General features: G+C 44.3%; 1 protein-coding gene across 1 annotated transcript in view; it reads right to left on the bottom strand.

Moving 5' to 3' along the window:
* ELOVL7 (ELOVL fatty acid elongase 7) overlaps positions 1–18,304 on the bottom strand; it is a 161,620-nt gene that overhangs the window by 120,298 nt on the left and 23,018 nt on the right. The window lies entirely within an intron of this gene.

The following is an 18,304-nucleotide window of genomic DNA, read 5'->3' as shown; positions in this document are numbered from 1 at the left end:
ACAGTTACCCTGTCCTTTAACAACAGATGGTGCTCGTTCATTAGGTGTTGTCAGCGTTTTTCTAGGAACATAATGCCAGTAGAGAGCCGTTTCATCGGCATTATAAATTTGTTCAGGACCAAGGATTCCATCAGATTTCCTCTTAACAAAATTTATCAATATAACTTTCAGCTGCCTCAATAAGCAGAAACTTTCACCACAGATTTTTATTTTTTTTTTTTAAATCTTTATTAATTTTCAAACTTTGTCAGTGTCATGCAATTAATTTAGACAAACACTACGAATGCACTTTAAATACACAATTAATACATAAAAAAATCATTTCTCCCCCTCCCAAACTAATAGATGAAGACATATTATGGAATTAAAATATTATAATTAAGTAATTTTAGTAATCAGAATACCTTTCCCTCCCCCCACCCACCCACCCTCCCTGGATGTGCAAGGAAATCTAATACAAGAAGAGATACATGATGGTTAGTGCGATTCAACAAATGCAGTCAATGGGCACCACACCTTATTAAATGTATTACTAAACTCCAAACACTCCGCATTCATTCTCTCATACTTATAAGTGGTACAAACATTTGCCCACCAAAATGTGTAATTAAGTCTGTCGTAATTCTTCCAGTTTTGTGTGAGCATTTGGATAGCTATTCCCGTCATAATCAAGAAAAGACGGCTTTTATATTTATCCAAAGAAGGCTTAAGATGTAATATCGTACCACAAATTATGGCTTCATAAGTTAACGGAATTGTTGATTCAAGAATAAGATAAATTTGTCCCCAAATTGACTTCCAGAAATTAAGTATCAATGGACAAAAATGTAACAGATGATCCAAAGTCCCTATATCACTATGACAATGCCAGCATTTATTAGACTTAGAACTGTCTAGGTTTTTTAAACGAACTGGGGGTCCAAAAAATCCTATGTAATAAAAATAACCAAGTTTGTCTCATAGATGCTGATGCTGTACATTTCAGCCTCCAAGTCCAAATTCGTGGCCAACGAGATATAGAAATATACTGTTTTATCTCGATGCTCCAAATATCTCTAAGATTATTTTTTGGCTTCTTATTCAAAAATTAATTTGTACCACTGGGCAGCCTGATGTCCTACTAAATCTGTCTGGTAGCAAAGGATCTGCAAGTTATAATAAGTTTTTAAGTTTTTCCATTCAGGGAACCCACTGAATAGCCTGCTTCAACTGCAACCAACTATAATGTTGAGACTTTAAAATATCAAATGATTGCTGCAGCCGTGAAAAATAGATACAACATCATCCATGTCCAAATACCTGCCTGCATCCCATTCTTCTAGGAGATCCCAGCACCGCCTACTTGAATCTTGGAGTTTAACCATAAGGACTGAAAAGTAGATTTCATTATAGGAATATCTGTTAATTTATCAATAAATTTAATTGGTTTTCATGTGTCCAATATTATAATACTAGTGTTTAAGCCCATTACATTAACGGGTGCTAGAAAGCAGTCCCCCTTCCCATTCCCTCTCCCCCTCCAGTTCCTCCCTGACTGTCCCTCCATGGCCCCCATTCTGTCTTTCCCCCCCTAAGCAAAATGATCTGCCTCCCAGCACACCCCTCCTCCCGAAGCAGCCCCCTTTCCCTCTACCCCTCCAATTCCTCCCTGACTGTCTCTCCGTGGCCCCCCATTCTGTCTCCCCCCAAGCAAAACTATCTACCTCCCAGCACACCCCTCCCCCCAAAGCAGGCCCCTTTCCCTCTGCCCCTCCAGTTCCTCCCTGACTGTCTCTCCGTGGGCCCCTTTCTGTCTCCCCCCCCAAGCAAAGCTGTCTGCCTCCCAGCACACCCCTCCCCCCCGAAGCAGCCCCCTTTCCCCTCCTGTGAAAATTTTTACCTGCATGGTCCATTTGCAGCACCCTCCAGCCGTTCCTCTGAGCTGAAACTCCTTCACGCGCCTCCCGCCTACACACTGTTGAAGATGCGCGCCATCCCCGCGGTCTGGCCAGCTCCCTTAGTCCCTTGCCGCTGCCACACCCTTCCCTTCCCGCGGTTGAGAAACCTCCTGGCTCCAGCAGCGGCCGCAGCACTGTAAACACGATGCTTCGCGGCCTCTACTGCCCTGATTTGCTCTTCCGTGTCCCTGATGACATCATCAGACACGCGACAGAGCAAATCAGGGCAATAGAGGCCGCGAAGCATCGTATTTACAGTGCTGCAGCCGCTGCTGGAGCCAGGAGGTTTCTCGACTGCGGGAAGGGAAGGGGGTAGCGGCGGCGGCAAGGGACTAAGGGAGCCGGCCAGACCGCGAGAAGGGAAAGTCGGATGGGAGGGTCAGACCGTGGTGGAAGGCTCAACGGGGATTCGGGTGTTGGGGGGGGGGGGGGCGAAGACGACGACAAAGACGAACTGAAAAGAACTCTAGGCGCGCATGCGCACTACTCCTGTGGCCACAGACCTACATCTCACAGATCAGGGAAAACGGAAGCACGCAAGTAGGAGTGCACATGTGCAGCTAGCGTTTTATTATATAGGATTGTCCTTAGTATATCTAGGTTGTCTGATACTTAATACATGAGATAGTTGCATAGGGGACATAATTTTCCATTCTAGGTGTAGCCAATCTGGGAGATGCTCCATGAGCTCGGGGAGGATCCAATACATTCCCTGGCGCATTATATAGGTCCGATGGTACCTATAAAAGTTGTGGAAATTTACCCCACCCTCTGCATTTGGCTTTTGCAAAGATACTAAAGCAATTCTAGCATTTTTACCCAGCCAAATAAATTTAGTAAGAATACTATTCAGTTTCTTATATAAATGACCCCTGAAAATAAACCGGTAACATGCCCATTTGGTAACAAACCATAGGCAAAAACATCATTTTTACCATCTGAACTCTCCCCCACCAATGGGTTCCAATGCTCACCCATTTCTGAGACCTTCAGTAATGTAGGGGTGTTTCCTTATTTGCACCTGAAGGTTAGGCCTCTCTGACATCATCAAGCCTGAACCATTATTTGCAAGAAATAATGTGTTCTTTCCAGCCAGTTCTTTCAGGCTGGAAAGAACACATCTTTGCTGTTTCTGCCTGATGCATTCTGGGTATGTACCAGAATGCTATTCTAGTCAAGGACAACCATCTATGCCTTCATGCTTAGACTGTGAATCTTGGGGGAGTTATACTCCTATGCTGTACTTATCTCTCGAACGGTGCCTGTGTCTCCTAGCCTGTACAAGACTTTATACAGAAAGGCTATTCATCTAAGTTCTGTTTCTGGATTCTGTTTCATCTGTCCGAGGAAGTCATCCGATGTGACCCAAGTGAAAAGGATAATTATAATTAGTCTGTGCCGGGATGGAAGTGAACTGACATCTCATCACAGGTGTTCTGCACGCATTTTTTTCATAATAATTAAGACCTGAACAATTACCTTGTGTGACTCTCTGCCTGAGAGTTGGACTTTAAACAGATCTGAATTCCATCACTTCAAGGAAACTTTTGCTGCCAATAAATTATAGCTGCACCAGTGGCGGACGAACACTTGTTCCTGTAACCAAAGGATTTCTACATCTGCTAAGCTGAGGAGAAACATCTTCCATTTCACCTTATTTTGTGCCAAGGCCTAATTGGATGGTGAGGATACGGAATACTATTATCTTTTAGCTGGGGTTAGATAAGTGCATCCGATTGTGATATAGGATAAGGCTTGTAAAGCTACTTGGTAATACTGTAATAGATTGCTGCTGATCAGGAAATTATTATTATAAGGAATTGTTTAGTGTGTGTAAATTAGTTTTACTTAATTATCTAGCAAATGTATTGTGATAATTATGTACTGAGTTTCATATATGTAATCATATATTTTGTGAACAATATTTAGATATTGCTGCTGGCTTGTGAATTATATTTTTCTATTTTCATAATAAAAGTATTTCTCATTAGCCTGGGTCTGTTTATGTAAGTAGGCTAAGAAAGTTGAACCTGGATGACATTTTATGGTCTTCCCTAGAACTAACAGGCACGTATTTGTTTATGTAACTGATTAGTAGACCATAAATCTTTCTACAGTAATAAGGATTTTTCGTTTACTTGCATTGTCTCTTCCAACGTCTTCTTAATCCAAATGCCTAAATATTTTATACCTCCTTCCTTCCAAAGGAAAGGGAACACGTCAAATAATCCTTTGGAACAGTGTACGTTTAGTGGAAGAACCTCTGATTTACTCCAATTTATCTTATATCCTGAAAATTTCCCAAATCTATCCATCAAACCAAGTAAATGTGGAATGGTTGTTTTCAAGATTCCTCAAATGAAGCAAAATATCATCTGCGTAAGCAGAGACTTTATATTCCCAACCTGCGTAAGGAATACCCTGAATCTCCTCTGCCTGTTGAATAGCTAACAACAAGGGTTCCAGAACAATATCAAACAGCAAAGGAGATAATGGACATCCTTGTCTAACCCCCTCTCCAAACGAAGACGCTCTGAAAAAATATTATTAATATATAATCTGGCATACGGGAGCTATACAAGGTTTGAATCATTTGTATAAATCCGGAACCAATACCAAACCAATCCATTGCTTGATACATGAAGGTCCATTCCACACGATTAAAGGCCTTCTCTGCATCCAAGGATACAGAGAAGGCCGGATCTTCCATGGCTTTTGTTAAGTTTAACATGTGAAAAGCCTGCCTAGTATTATTTGAAGAATGTCTGTGAGCAACAAACCCCGTTTACCAAGCTTAAAGCCAATAATTTACCATCTACATTAATCAAGGAAATAGGCCTGTAATTTGAAACCAACATAGGCTCTTTATTTGGCTTTGGCAAAACAAAAGTTAAAGATTCCGCCATAGTACTTGATATGCAACCTTTAGTTAGTTGAGCCTGATATAATTTTAAAAGATGAGGTAATAGGGTAATTTGGAATGATTTGTAAAACTCTACAGTGAAACCATCACCACCTGGAGTGGATCCAACTCTAAGGGACTTCAACACTGTCTATAATTCTTTCAGTGATACAGGCGCATCAAGACTTCCTCTTATATTGGAAAATTCTCTGGTTACAAAATAAACTGGAGTAAATCAGAAATTATTCCATTGAATGTACATTGTACGAAAGGATTATTTGATGAATTTCCTTTTATTTGGAAGGAGGATGGTATTAAATACTTAGGCATATGGATTAAAAATACATTGGAAGGAATGATGAAAATAAATGAAAAATCATTATTAAAGGTCACGGAGATGTGTGAGCAATGGAACCCTTTACACTTGTCTTGGTGGAGGAGAGTTCAAATGGTCAAAATGATGATCTTGCCAGTAATTTGTTACCAACTGGGTATGTTACCAATTTATTTTCAAGGGTCCTTTTACAAAAAGTTAAATATTATATTGACAACATTTATTTGGCTAGGGAAGAAAGCAAGAATTGCTTTAGAATCTCTACAAAACCAATTGCAGAGGGTGGGGTAAATTTTCCCAATTTTTATAGGTATCATCAAGCCTATATAATGCGTCAAGGTATGTATTGGATCCTCCCTGAGTTCTTAGAACATTACCCAGACTGGCTATATCCCTGATGAGACTGTCTCATATATTAAGTATTAAAATACCTAGGTACGCTAAGGATAATGTGATTTTATTGGACACATGGAAAACAATTAAAATTTATTGATAAGTTAACAGATGTTCCCATAATAAAGTCTACTTTGCAGTCCTTATGGTTAAACTCCAAGATTCAAATAGGCGGTGCTGGGATCGCTTGGAAGAATTGGATGCAGGCAGGTATTCAGACATTAGATGATGTTATGTCTAATGGAAATCTGCTTGATTTTTCACAATTGCAACAGTCATTTGGAATTTTAAAATCTCAACAATATAGGTGGTTGCAGTTGAAGCAGGCTATTCAGAGTGGGTTCCCTGAATGGAAAAATTTTAAAACATATTTTAGCCTGCAAATCCTTTACTACCAAACTGATTTAGTAGGTCATCAGGCTGCTCAGTGGTACAAATTGATTTCTGGATTTTTGAATAAAAAGCCAAAAAAATAGTTTTAGAGACATCTGGAGCATCGAGATAAAACAGTATATTTCTGTGTCTCGTTGGCCACAAATTTGGACTTGGAGATTGAAATGTACAGCGTCAGCATCTGAGACAAACATGGTTATTTTTGTTACATAGGATTTTCTGGACCCCAGTTTGATTAAATAAAATAGATAGTTCTAAGTCTAATAGATGCTGGCATTGTCATACTGGTATAGGGACTTTGGATCATCTGTTGTATTTTTGTCCGTTTATATTAATATATTGGAAGTCAATTTGGGGACAAATAAATTTAGTACTAGATTCAAATGTTCCAATGTCATATGAGGCTATAATTTGTGGAACAATTTTACATGTGAAACCCACTCTAGATAAATATAAGAGTCGTCTATTTATGATCCTAACAGGTATAGCCATTCAATTGATTACAAGTAATTGGAAAAACCATGATAGAATTAATTATACATTTTGGTGGGTGAATGTGTGTACTACATACAGATACGAACGAATTAACGCAGAATGTAGGGGTTTTAGTGAGGTATTTAATAAAATTTGGAGCCCATTGACTAAATTTGTAAAAACATAATAATGTATTTTCATCATCTCTCTTCTCTTCTTTGGTTTATTTATCTTTACACATCCAGGGGGGTGGGGGGTTGGAGGGAGGGGAATAAATATTGATAGTGATATTTGGATAACTTTATTCTTTATTTGTATTGTATATTAGGATATATTATATTATAATAGTGGAATATGTGGAATATCTTTTGTTCTTTCATTTGTATGACACTGTTTTTGATTAAAAATCAATAAAGAATTTAAAAAAAAGAAAAAGACTTCCTCTTATATGCTCAGGAATTTTAGGTCCCTTAATTAACTTTAAGAACTCTAAACCTTCAATTTCAATTACATAGACACCGTGGCAAAATTAAAGTGTGCCGACGCCATTACAGGCAGAAGTTCCCATGGTCTCTACGTAGTACAAGCCCTAGTGAAGACTACTGCACATTGACACTGGTTAAATCTGAACTTTCTGCCAATCGGTCACTGGATATAAAATGTGGTTGGAACATGTTTAGTTATAATTGATCTTTCTGATCTCCTGATGAAGCCAAGGGCAAAACGGGCCCCGTTGAGATGATTGTGAAGTTTCATTGCTGTTACAGAATATTTATAATATTTATTGTTTTAATTAGACAAAATATCATATTATGATTGCAGGTGGTGATTGACCCATGATTGAGAATAAATCCCCTGAATGGATCAGCTTAGGCTGCCCTATGAGTTGGGGAATGAATTTCTGAGGTCTCACCACAAATGAGTTTCATATTTTGAACACAAGTTCAGTCATACCATTTTTCTTAACATTGAAGAATTAATGATTTATGATTTTTGATATTAATTGTTTCACCCCACATTTTTGTAGTTCATCATTTTTGATTTTGTAGTGGGGTTTGTGTCGTTTTTTGATTTGGTGCCTATCTTTGCAAGAGGATCCAGAAATAGTGCAGTTTGCCATCAGCTGATTGCAGTAGTGGAATCCCTGATCAGCCGAGCCAGCAGGACTCTCTGAAACCATGGCTTACGGAGTTCTGCCATCAGCCGATTGCAGTAGTGGAATCCCTGATCAGCCGAGCCAGCAGGACTCTCCGAAACCGTGGCTTACGCAGTTCTGCCAACTCAGCTGATTAGGGATTCTCCTGCTGTGATTAGCTGAACTAGCAGGGAGATCCCCATTTCCTCCCTCCCTCTGATGGCCCCAACTCCTCCAAAGAGAGCCTCCCATCCCACAAATATCTCTGAACCCCCCAACCCCCTCTAGTACCTTTGGATGAAACATTGGCAGAAAAGATGCCCACTCCATCCTGCCAATAGGGCTGTCTCTTCAAAATGGTGGCCCATCCCACTCCTAGTGCATCTTGGGATGCACTGGGAGGGGCCAAATGCCCTAAGTTTCAGGTATATTGAGATTTTGATTTAAACGCAATATCAAATATTTTCAATGCGTATAACAAAGATAAATTTGGGGAAATAAATAAAACCATTTAAACAATAAACATACAAACATATCCATAGATGATTAAAGATACATAAGGAGTACAAGGATAAACTACATCTGTTTAAAAATTTAAAAAAAAAGAAAAGAAAAACATTTAGGGAAAAACGACATTAGGAGGACAATCAGGGAGGCTTTGGGGAGTCCTACTGGCTCAGCTTATTGAAGATTCCCCTGCCACGATCAGCTGATGGCAAGCCCTGGACTATTTAGATTTTTGAGACATGATTCTCTAACAAGTGCCATTGTATGATTGACATAGGATCGGTGGTCTCCGACTTCTGCACCAGTAAGAAAATCCAGGCATAAATGTTATAGTGCCCTCTGTAATAATTTCAGTCACACATGATTTAAAGTACAAACAGTTTTATTTCTTGCATTTTCTTTTAAAAATCTTAAGATATATTAAATCCAATAAATATTTAAAAACAGTATTTAAATTCCCAATTGGATCCAGTTTCATACAATCCTACTAGTACTGTTAAACTGATCACCAGCTCAGAATCTGATAAATTTCCATACAGGCATCTATAAATAAACTGAGTATCTTTGGTATGGGCCCCAAGGTGACAGATCGGGTCAGCAACTAGATTAGTGGAAGGCAACAGAGGGTACTAGTCAATGGAGGATATTGCTCTGAGGAAAGGGTGTGCCTCAAGGTTTGGCTCCTGGGCCTATTCTTTTTAACATTTTTATAAGCAATATTGCTGACGGGCTGTCAGCTAAAATTTGCCTCTTTGCGGATGATACAAAAATCTGAAATAGAGTCGATACCCTAATGGCGTGAACATGAGGAAGAACCTAGCAAAGCTTGAAGAATGGTCTTAAATTTAGCAGCTAAGATTTAATGCTAAGAAATGCAAGGTCATACATTTGGCCTGCATAAAAATGAGGGAACAGCACAGTTTAGAGCAGTGTATCACAAACTGTGTGCCAGCGTTGGCTGACTACCTACAGGATGTGCCTCTCACGATGAGGCACATCCTGTAGGCAATCAGCCAGCGCCAGTGCCTCTCCTTTCCACATGTCTTCCCTTCCAGCAGATCATAAGAGAACATAAGAACATAAGAAGTTGCCACCACTGGGTCAGACCATTGGTCCATCGCGCCCAGCGGTCCGCTCCCGCGGCGGCCCGTCAGGTCCATGACCTGTAATGTGGTTCCTGTCCATTTCTGTAGCCTACCTCTTCTTTTATCTGTAACCCTCAATCCCCCTTATCTTTTAGGAACTTATCTAAACCTTCCTTGAAACCCTGCAATGTGCTCTGGGCTATCACAACCTCCGGAAGCGTGTTCCATGTGTCCACCACCCTCTGGGTAAAAAAGAACCTCCTAGCATTTGTTCTAAACCTGTCCCCTCTCAATTTCTCCAAGTGACCCCTTGTGCTAGTGGTTCCCCACAGTCTGAAAAATCTGTCCCTGTCCACTTTCTCTATGCCCCTCAGGATTTTGAAGGTTTCTATCATGTCTCCTCTAAGTCTCCGCTTTTCCAGGGAGAAGAGCCCCAGCATCTTCAACCTGTCAGCATACGAAAAGTTTTCCATACCTTTTATCATTTTAGTTGCTCTCCTCTGGACCCCCTCAAGTACTGCCATGTCCTTCTTGAGGTACGGCGACCAGTACTGGACACAGTACTCCAGATGTGGGCGCACCATTGCACGATACAGCGTCATGATTACTTCCTTCGTCCTGGTCGTGATACCCTTTTTAATGATACCCAACATTCTGTTCGCTTTCTTTGAGGCCGTCGCGCACTGTGTTGATGCTTTCAATGTTGTGTCCACCATCACCCCCAGGTCTCTTTCAAGGTTGCTCACCCCTAGCAGTGATCCCCCCATTTTGTAGCTGAACATCGGGTTCCTTTTCCCTATATGCATGACCTTACATTTCTCTATATTAAAACTCATTTGCCACTTTTTTGCCCACTCTTCCAGTCTTGTTAGGTCTCTTTGCAGGACCTCACAGTCTTCCGTGTTTCTAACCCTGCTGCAAAGCTTGGTGTCATCAGCAAATTTGATGACCTCACATGTTGTCCCCGTCTCCAGGTCATTGATAAATATATTGAATAGGAGCGGTCCCAGCACCGACCCCTGTGGAACTCCACTCGTGACCCATTGCCAGTCTGAATAATGGCCCTTTACGCAACCCTCTGCTTCCTGCCTGCTAGCCAGTGTTTGATCCATCGGTGGATATCCCCCTGCACCCCGTGGCTCCACAGCTTCTTAAGTAGTCTTTCGTGAGGTACCTTATCGAAGGCTTTCTGGAAGTTGAGGTAAATGATGTCTATGGGTTCCCCTTTATCCACCTGGCTGTTTATTCCCTCAAAGAAATACAGTAAGTTTGTGAGGCACAACCTTCCCTTGCAGAAACCGTGCTGGCTCGCCTTCAGTTGTCCATTGCCTTCTATGTATTCGTAGATTGCGTCCTTGACTAATGCTTCCATCATCTTTCCCGGAACCGAGGTCAAGCTCACCGGCCTGTAGTTTCCCGGGTCACCCCTTGATCCCTTCTTAAAGATGGGCGTGACATTGGCTATTTTCCAGTCCTCTGGGATCTCCCCAGTTTTTAAGGATAGGTTACATATTTGGTGTAGTGTATCCGCTATTTCGTTTCTCAGTTCTTTTAATACCCTTGGGTGGATGCCGTCCGGACCTGGTGATTTGTCGCTCTTCAGTCTGTCTATCTGTCTGAGAACTTCCTCTTTGCTTACCTCTAGTTGGACTAGCTTCTCATCAGGGTCTCCGTTTATGTGCTCCTCGGGTTCTGGGATATTGGATGTGTCCTCTCTCATGAAGACTGAGGAGAAGAACTTGTTTAACCTGTCCGCTATCTCTTTTTCCTCCTTTACCACTCCCTTCCTGTCTCCATCGTCCAATGGTCCCACTTCCTCCCTTGCTGGTTGTTTCCCCTTCACATACTTGAAGAATGGTTTGAAGTTTCTTGCTTCCCCCGCCAGCCTCTCCTCATATTCTCTTTTTGCTTTCCTAACCACTCGGTGACAGTCCTTTTGGTGCCTTTTGTGCTCCTTCTGGTTGTCCTTTGTTTGCAAAGAGACGGCAAAAGATATACCTTCCTACAGCCGCTGGCAAATCATATAACATCAGGTACGGTTATCAACCTTTCTCTCAACTCTATAAATTCTGTAAGTTGTTTAGGCTCAAAGAACAAAATATTTTTATTCTGATAGGTAACAAAACATTTTGCTGGATACTTAACAAGAAATGTTGCTCCCAGAGCAAGAGCTTTAGGCCTCAAGGCCAAGAGTTCTTTCCTACGTCTCTGGGTTTTTTTTAGATAAATCTGGAAAAATTCTAACATTTGAGCCTAAAAACTGGTCATTCATATGACGGAAATATAGACGAAAAACAAATTTCCTGTCACTTTCCAAAGCAAAAAAAGTCACAAGCATAGTAGTTCTATCGGTAACTACTTCTAAAGAAGTTTCTAAAAATGAAGATAAAATTCATATCTGCCTGTCTATCTACAGGCAGTTCAGCTGGAGTAGATTCCTATTGAGGATTCCTAATATTGAAGTAATAAGCTCTCACAATAGGGGGCAAATTTTCCAACGGTATGGCCAAAGTCTCTTGAAAAAATTTCCTAACCATCTCCACTGGTGAGATGATAAGACATTTAGGAAAGTTTAAAAGTCTTAAATTATTCTCTCTCTGTTGATTTTCAAAATTTTCCATTTTTCGTGAGATATATGATCTTTCTTTAACCATTTCTACTTCAACCGCTTTCATTTCATTAATCTTAACTTCTTGCTTCTCCACTTTTTCCTTTTAAAGTAGATAGCAATACCCCCTGTTGCTCCATCTTGGAATGGACAGTCCCATAATCAGTTTTAATAGCTAAAAGAGTCAATTTTAGATTGGAATCCATAACCGATATGGCTTGCCAGAGCGCTTCTAAATCAACCCTCTCTGACTTTCAACTCCCCAAAACTGATGGCATTCTCACCTGAAGCGGTTCCTAGATCTTCTTTAGCAGTGCTAGGAGAATACAGATGAAAATGACCTGCTCCTTCCTCCAATGACGGTGAAGGCATCCCTCATACTGGAATCCTTACTTCCCTCTTGAGGTAACTGGACACCAGCTGCTCTTTGCACTGCAACGCTTCCGGGTTGGGGAGGAACCAGTCTCTGCTCCGGGCTTAGTGATGCCTGGCTCGGTGATGCGCTGAGGTTCACAGTTGAACCTGGATGAACCTCCGAGGTAGGTCTGTGATCTTCGCCCAAACGGGCTAACACGCTGAGTATAGTCGGCTGTGTCATTCGCTGGGAGGTTCCAGCCACCGGAGGGTTAGGGCGAGTAGTCCCTTTCCTCTTCCCCATATTAAAAACGGGAGAGAGTCACACCACGCGCTGAACTCAGCCGATATTCAGCGCTGTCTGCTCAGACATCCGCTCCCGATGCCATCTTGATCCCTGCCATCAATTTTGTTTTTTATAATTTGAACTGTTCAGGAAGAAATGCATTCTTTGTATTTCATTTGTGGTGTACTATGTGCAGAGTCTAGTATATTAGGATTTCATTTGTGCACAATAGTACCATATATAGTAACATAGTAGATGACGACAGATAAAGACCCAAATGGTCTGCCCAACCTTACCCTCTCTTTAAAATTACTGATTTAATTTAAAAAATTTTCCTTCTTATCCCTGGTACTATGCTTAGGTCCCATCTACTGAATTCTCCATCAAGGCTCATTCCAACCCATCTAAGCCATCCCAGCTGTCGAAGCTCCCCAGCCTATCCTCAACCTGGGGCAGTGGAGGATTAGGTAACTTGCACAGGGTCATAAGGAGCAGTGCGGAGTTTGAACCCACAACCTCAGGGTGCTGAGATTGTAGCTTTAACCACTTTACCACACCCTCCTCCTGGAAGAGAAGGGTATAGCTAATAGCAGCTAATCTGAGGAACGGAGTTCTCTGGAAGGTGTATAAGGAGAGAGAAGAGAGGAGAGATATTGAGAGGCAGCAGAAATGATCCCACTTGTAGGTAAGCAATAGAAGCTTGAACTGTATATGAAGGCGGATAGGGAACCAGTGAAGTGATCTAAGGAGAGGGGTGACATGTATAGTGAGGTTGAAGATGAGTCATGCAACAGAGTTTTGCACAGATTGCAGGGGTGGGGGGAGAGAAGAGGCGGCACTGCGGGAGACCAGTTAGAAATAGATTGCAGTAATCTAAGCATGAGGTTACGAGAGCGTAGACAAGGGTCCGGGTAGTGTGCCCAGAGAGGAAGGTGTGAATTTTGGTGATGTTGTAGAGATAGAAGCAACAGGCCTTAGCAGTTTGTTGGATGTGCATAAAAAATGAGAAGTCAGAATCGAAGGTGACTCCAAGGTTGTGAGCAGAGGAGACTGGAATGGAGGAGGAGGAAGAGGAGCAGAGGGTTTAGGAGGAAAGAGGAACAGCTCAGTCTTTTGATATATTTAGCTTAAGATGACGGCAGGACATCCAGGCAGCAATGTCAATCAGACAGAGAAATTTTGGGTGTAGAGAGGTAGATTTGAGAGTATCAGCATATAGGTGATATTGGAAGCCATGGAAGGAGATCAGGGCACAGAGGGCAGAGGTATAGAGAAAGAAGAGAAGAGGTCCTAAGACAGGGATGCGGTAGACCGCCAAGGCAAAGTGAGTCGATCGCAGAGCCCATCCCTACTAGTGAGATAGTAGCAGAAGAGGATCCACCAACACATACACTATAAGGTGTGATGGGAGAAGTAGGGAGAAAACCAAGAGGACAGATTGCGGAATCCAAGTGAGGACAGCGTATCAATGAGTAAGCTATGATTAACAGTACCAAAGACAGCAGACAGGTCAAGAAGGCTGAGGATCGAGTAAAGGCCCTTAGATCTGGCCATAAACAAGTCACTGCAGACTTTGGTGAGGGAAGTTTCTGTGAGTGTTGGGGGTGAAAGCCAGATTGTAGAGGATCAAGAATCTGTCAAGTTGAAAGGAAGGCCAGGCAGCACGCCAGAGTAGCTTGGATATGAACAGAAGAAGGGAGACAGGGCGATAGTTGGACAGGCAGGTGGTGTCCGGCAATGATTTTTTGAGAAGTGGCTTAACCACCACATGTTTGAAGGCAGCAGGGACAGTTGCAGTGGAAATGGACAGGTTGAGAATATGGCAGATTGGAGGATATGGCAGGTGAGAATAGGGTCTGAGGGGCATGTAGTAGGCTTGGCTGAAGACAGAAGTTGTGCAGTTTCTTCCTCTGTGATTTCAGAGAAGGAAGAAAAGACAGCGGTAATTGACATAGGGATGAGAGGGTGGGACCAGGCAAGAGGAACTTCCTGAGTTGTTTGGGTGAAGAATGAAATGTTGGCGTGAGTTTTGAAGTTCAGAAGAGTGGATGGTGGGTAGGGGAGAAGGATGTGACTTTGTAGTGAATTAAAAGGCGATCTTGTGGACCTTGTCATGGAAGTAATCAGCCATAGTCTGGGGAAAGAGAGAAGGAGGGGTTGAAGCTGAGGGTGCTTTGAGGAGGGAGTTCAGCATGGCAAAGACAATGGGGGTTGGAAGAAAGGGAATTAGTTAGTTGGATGTAGTAGTCTTGCTTGACCCGTATAAGCGCAGAATTAAGTCAGTCAGCATAAATTTAAAGTGAAGTCAGCATGTGTACGAGATTTGAGCTAAAGGCGCTTGGCACAGCAGGTACAAGAACGTAAGTAACATATACTGGGAGTGAGCCAAGGTTGAGGTTTGGTAAGCTTGACAGAGCAGGGAACAGGGGGAGCAAGAGTGTCCAGAGCAGAGGAGAGAATAGAGTTGTGCGACAAGATAGCCTCGTGGACAGACTTAGTGGAAGCAAGGAGAGGTGAAACAGTGGTTGAGAGTAGTGCTGCCCAATTCAGGAAAAAAAATTTCAATTTAATTCAGCCTATTGAATTGATTTTACGATTCGATTTAATTCCTTTTCTTGCCCAATTGGGCATTTTTTATTTATTTATTTATATTTTTTTTTTTCAAACGTCCAAGCAGGTTTATTTTGTAATCTTTCCACCCACCCTTCTTTGCCATCTCCAACCCCATGCTGGCACTATGATGTAAACAAAATTTTTTTTTTTTTTTTTAAACCTCTCTCTCAAAATAAAAAATAAAAAAAAAACAACACTTTTTCACGCTCACTGTAACACCAGCTCTAGCAAGATACACCTTTCAAATCTTACATATTGTAATTACAAAATAGAAAAAAAAAATTCTACCTTCCGCTGTCATATCCAACATTTGCTTCTTTCCTACTGTCTACCATCTCTCTCCCTGCCATATGCCTTGGGTCAAACCTCTTTATTCCCCTCCAAGCAGCATCTCTCCTTTCCTCCCCTCCATCATCATGTGCAACATTTCTTTCTCTCCCCCCAGTTCCCAGTTATAGATCTCCTCCTGATGTATCTCTCCCTACCCTAACATTTCTCCCTCCTCTCCACTATATGAAGGATTTCTCTCTCCCACCCCTTTCTACCTCCGTTTCATCTCCCTTCTTATCCTAGACCATGAGGCATTGGTCAGGTGAGCTGGAGGGAGAGCAATGGAGATACTGAGCCATGGGACTATAGGAGAGAAAAATAGCACAAAAGGAGAGTGGGAACAATGTTGGAGAATGAGGGACATGATAAGACTGTGGGAGGAGGGACAGGAGGAAAGAGGAGAGACAGGAAGATGGCAGATGAAAAAAAGCAGGGAGATTTTAGGCCATGATGGGGAGAGAGAGAGAGAGGAGATGTTGGGCTACAAGAATGGAGGGAGGGGATATAATGGAAATTGTGGCATCATATAGGAGAGACTTACCAGACAGCTGATGGGGGTGTAAGGGGTGGGGCAGTGACCCTGAGCTCAAAGTGGGTGGGCACCAAATTTTCTCCCTACCCTTCCCCATGCCCCCTGTCCAAATGCAAAATACCTAAGCTGTTGAGGATTCCAAAGCCCTGCCAACTAAAGACCTCTTCCTCTAGTCCCACGGTCAGAACTCTCCAAGCTCTGCAGCTGGTGGCACCTCGGGGACATTTCCACTAGCTTCAGAACTTGGTGATTTCTGGCTGCAGACCAGAGGAGGTGGTTTCAGCTGGCAGGGAGGTGGCTAATTATTATTAATTTTTTTTTTTTGGGGGGGGGAGGAGGACTGGGCCTGGGATCCCTGCGTGTTCAATATAAAAAGTAGCGTAGTGTATCTGGTTTTATTTCTCCAGTGTTTTAGTACTTGCTGAATGAACTGAATTTAATTTCTTGAGTTCAACTTCTATTTCTATTTGTGATCCCTTGTTTTGCCTTTGGTAAAGTTCTTTCTGCCTGTGCTTTCAATGGATCTAATATACACATCTCGTCTCTTGATTCACTGGCAGACAGGATTTCACCCAACCCGGCTTTACACATTCTTATGATTAACTCACTTCCTGTCAAAATCCCTCCTCCAGCTCAGTGGAGCAGTACCTTTCAAGGTTTATATAACCACATTCATTCATTCTTTTTATATATATATATATATATATATATATATATATATATATATATATACTAGCTGATGCCCCGGCGTTGCACGGGTATTTACCGTATTTTCACGCAAATAACACGCACCCGTATAAAACGCGCACACGGATATAGCGCGCAGAAATCACGATGATTTGCACAAAAACTTTGATATACCGCGCTCACGGGTATACCGCGCATGCTGCCCGACGCTCCTTTCGCCCGCCCTGACTTTCCGTGCGCTGTCCCGACTCTCCGTTCACCCCCGCTGACTTCCGTGCACTGTCCCCCCTTGAAGGTCTGTCCCCATCCTGAAAGCCTGATGCCCCCCCCCGACGTCCGATACATCCCTCCCCCCCCCCCCCCGAAGGACCGCCGACTCCCCAACAATATCGGGCCAGGAGGGAGCCCAAATCCTCCTGGCCACGGCAACCCCCTAACCCCACCCCGCACTACATTACGGGCAGGAGGGATCCCAGGCCCTCCTGCCCTCGACGCAAACCCCCCTCCCCCCCAAGAACCTCCGACCGCCCCCCAGCCGACCCGCGATCCCCCTGGCGACCCCCACGACCCCCCGCCCCCCTTCCCCGTACCTTTGGTAGTTGGGCCAGAAGGGAGCCCAAACCCTCCTGGCCACGGCGACCCCCTAACCCCACCCCGCACTACATTACGGGCAGGAGGGATCCCAGGCCCTCCTGCCCTCGACGCAAACCCCCCTCCCCCCCAAGAACCTCCGACCGCCCCCCAGCCGACCCGCGATCCCCCTGGCGACCCCCACGACCCCCCCACCCCCCTTCCCCGTACCTTTGGTAGTTGGGCCAGAAGGGAGCCCAAACCCTCCTGGCCACGGCGACCCCCTAACCCCACCCCGCACTACATTACGGGCAGAAGGGATCCCAGGCCCTCCTACCCTCGACGCAAACCCCCCTCCCCCCCAAGAACCTCCGACCGCCCCCCAGCCGACCCGCGATCCCCCTGGCGACCCCCACGACCCCCCCCACCCCCCTTCCCCGTACCTTTAGTAGTTGGCCGGACAGACGGGAGCCAAACCCGCCTGTCCGGCAGGCAGCCAACGAAGGAATGAGGCCGGATTGGCCCATCCATCCTAAAGCTCCGCCTACTGGTGGGACCTAAGGCGCGTGGGCCAATCAGAATAGGCCCTGGAGCCTTAGGTCCCACCTGGGGGCGCGGCCTGAGGCACATGGTCGGGTTGGGCCCATGTGCCTCAGGCCGCGCCCCCAGGTGGGACCTAAGGCTCCAGGGCCTATTCTGATTGGCCCACGCGCCTTAGGCCCCACCAGTAGGCGGAGCTTTAGGATGGATGGGCCAATCCGGCCTCATTCCTTCGTTGGCTGCCTGCCGGACAGGCGGGTTTGGCTCCCGTCTGTCCGGCCAACTACTAAAGGTACGGGGAAGGGTGGTGGGGGGGTCGTGGGGGTCGCCAGGGGGATCGCGGGTCGGCTGGGGGGCGGTCGGAGGTTCTTGGGGGGGAGGGGGGTTTGCGTCGAGGGCAGGAGGGCCTGGGATCCCTCCTGCCCGTAATGTAGTGCGGGGTGGGGTTAGGGGGGCGCCGTGGCCAGGAGGGTTTGGGCTCCCTTCTGGCCCAACTACCAAAGGTACGGGGAAGGGGGGTGGGGGGGTCGTGGGGGTCGCCAGGGGGATCGCGGGTCGGCTGGGGGGCGGTCGGAGGTTCTTGGGGGGGAGGGGGGTTTGCGTCGAGGGCAGGAGGGCCTGGGA

This window comes from Geotrypetes seraphini, chromosome 1 (assembly GCF_902459505.1).
Source record: "Geotrypetes seraphini chromosome 1, aGeoSer1.1, whole genome shotgun sequence".
Taxonomy (NCBI): Eukaryota; Metazoa; Chordata; class Amphibia; order Gymnophiona; family Dermophiidae; genus Geotrypetes; species Geotrypetes seraphini.
Note: the sequence above shows the minus strand (reverse complement) of the source record. Positions and strands in the feature narration are given on the sequence as shown.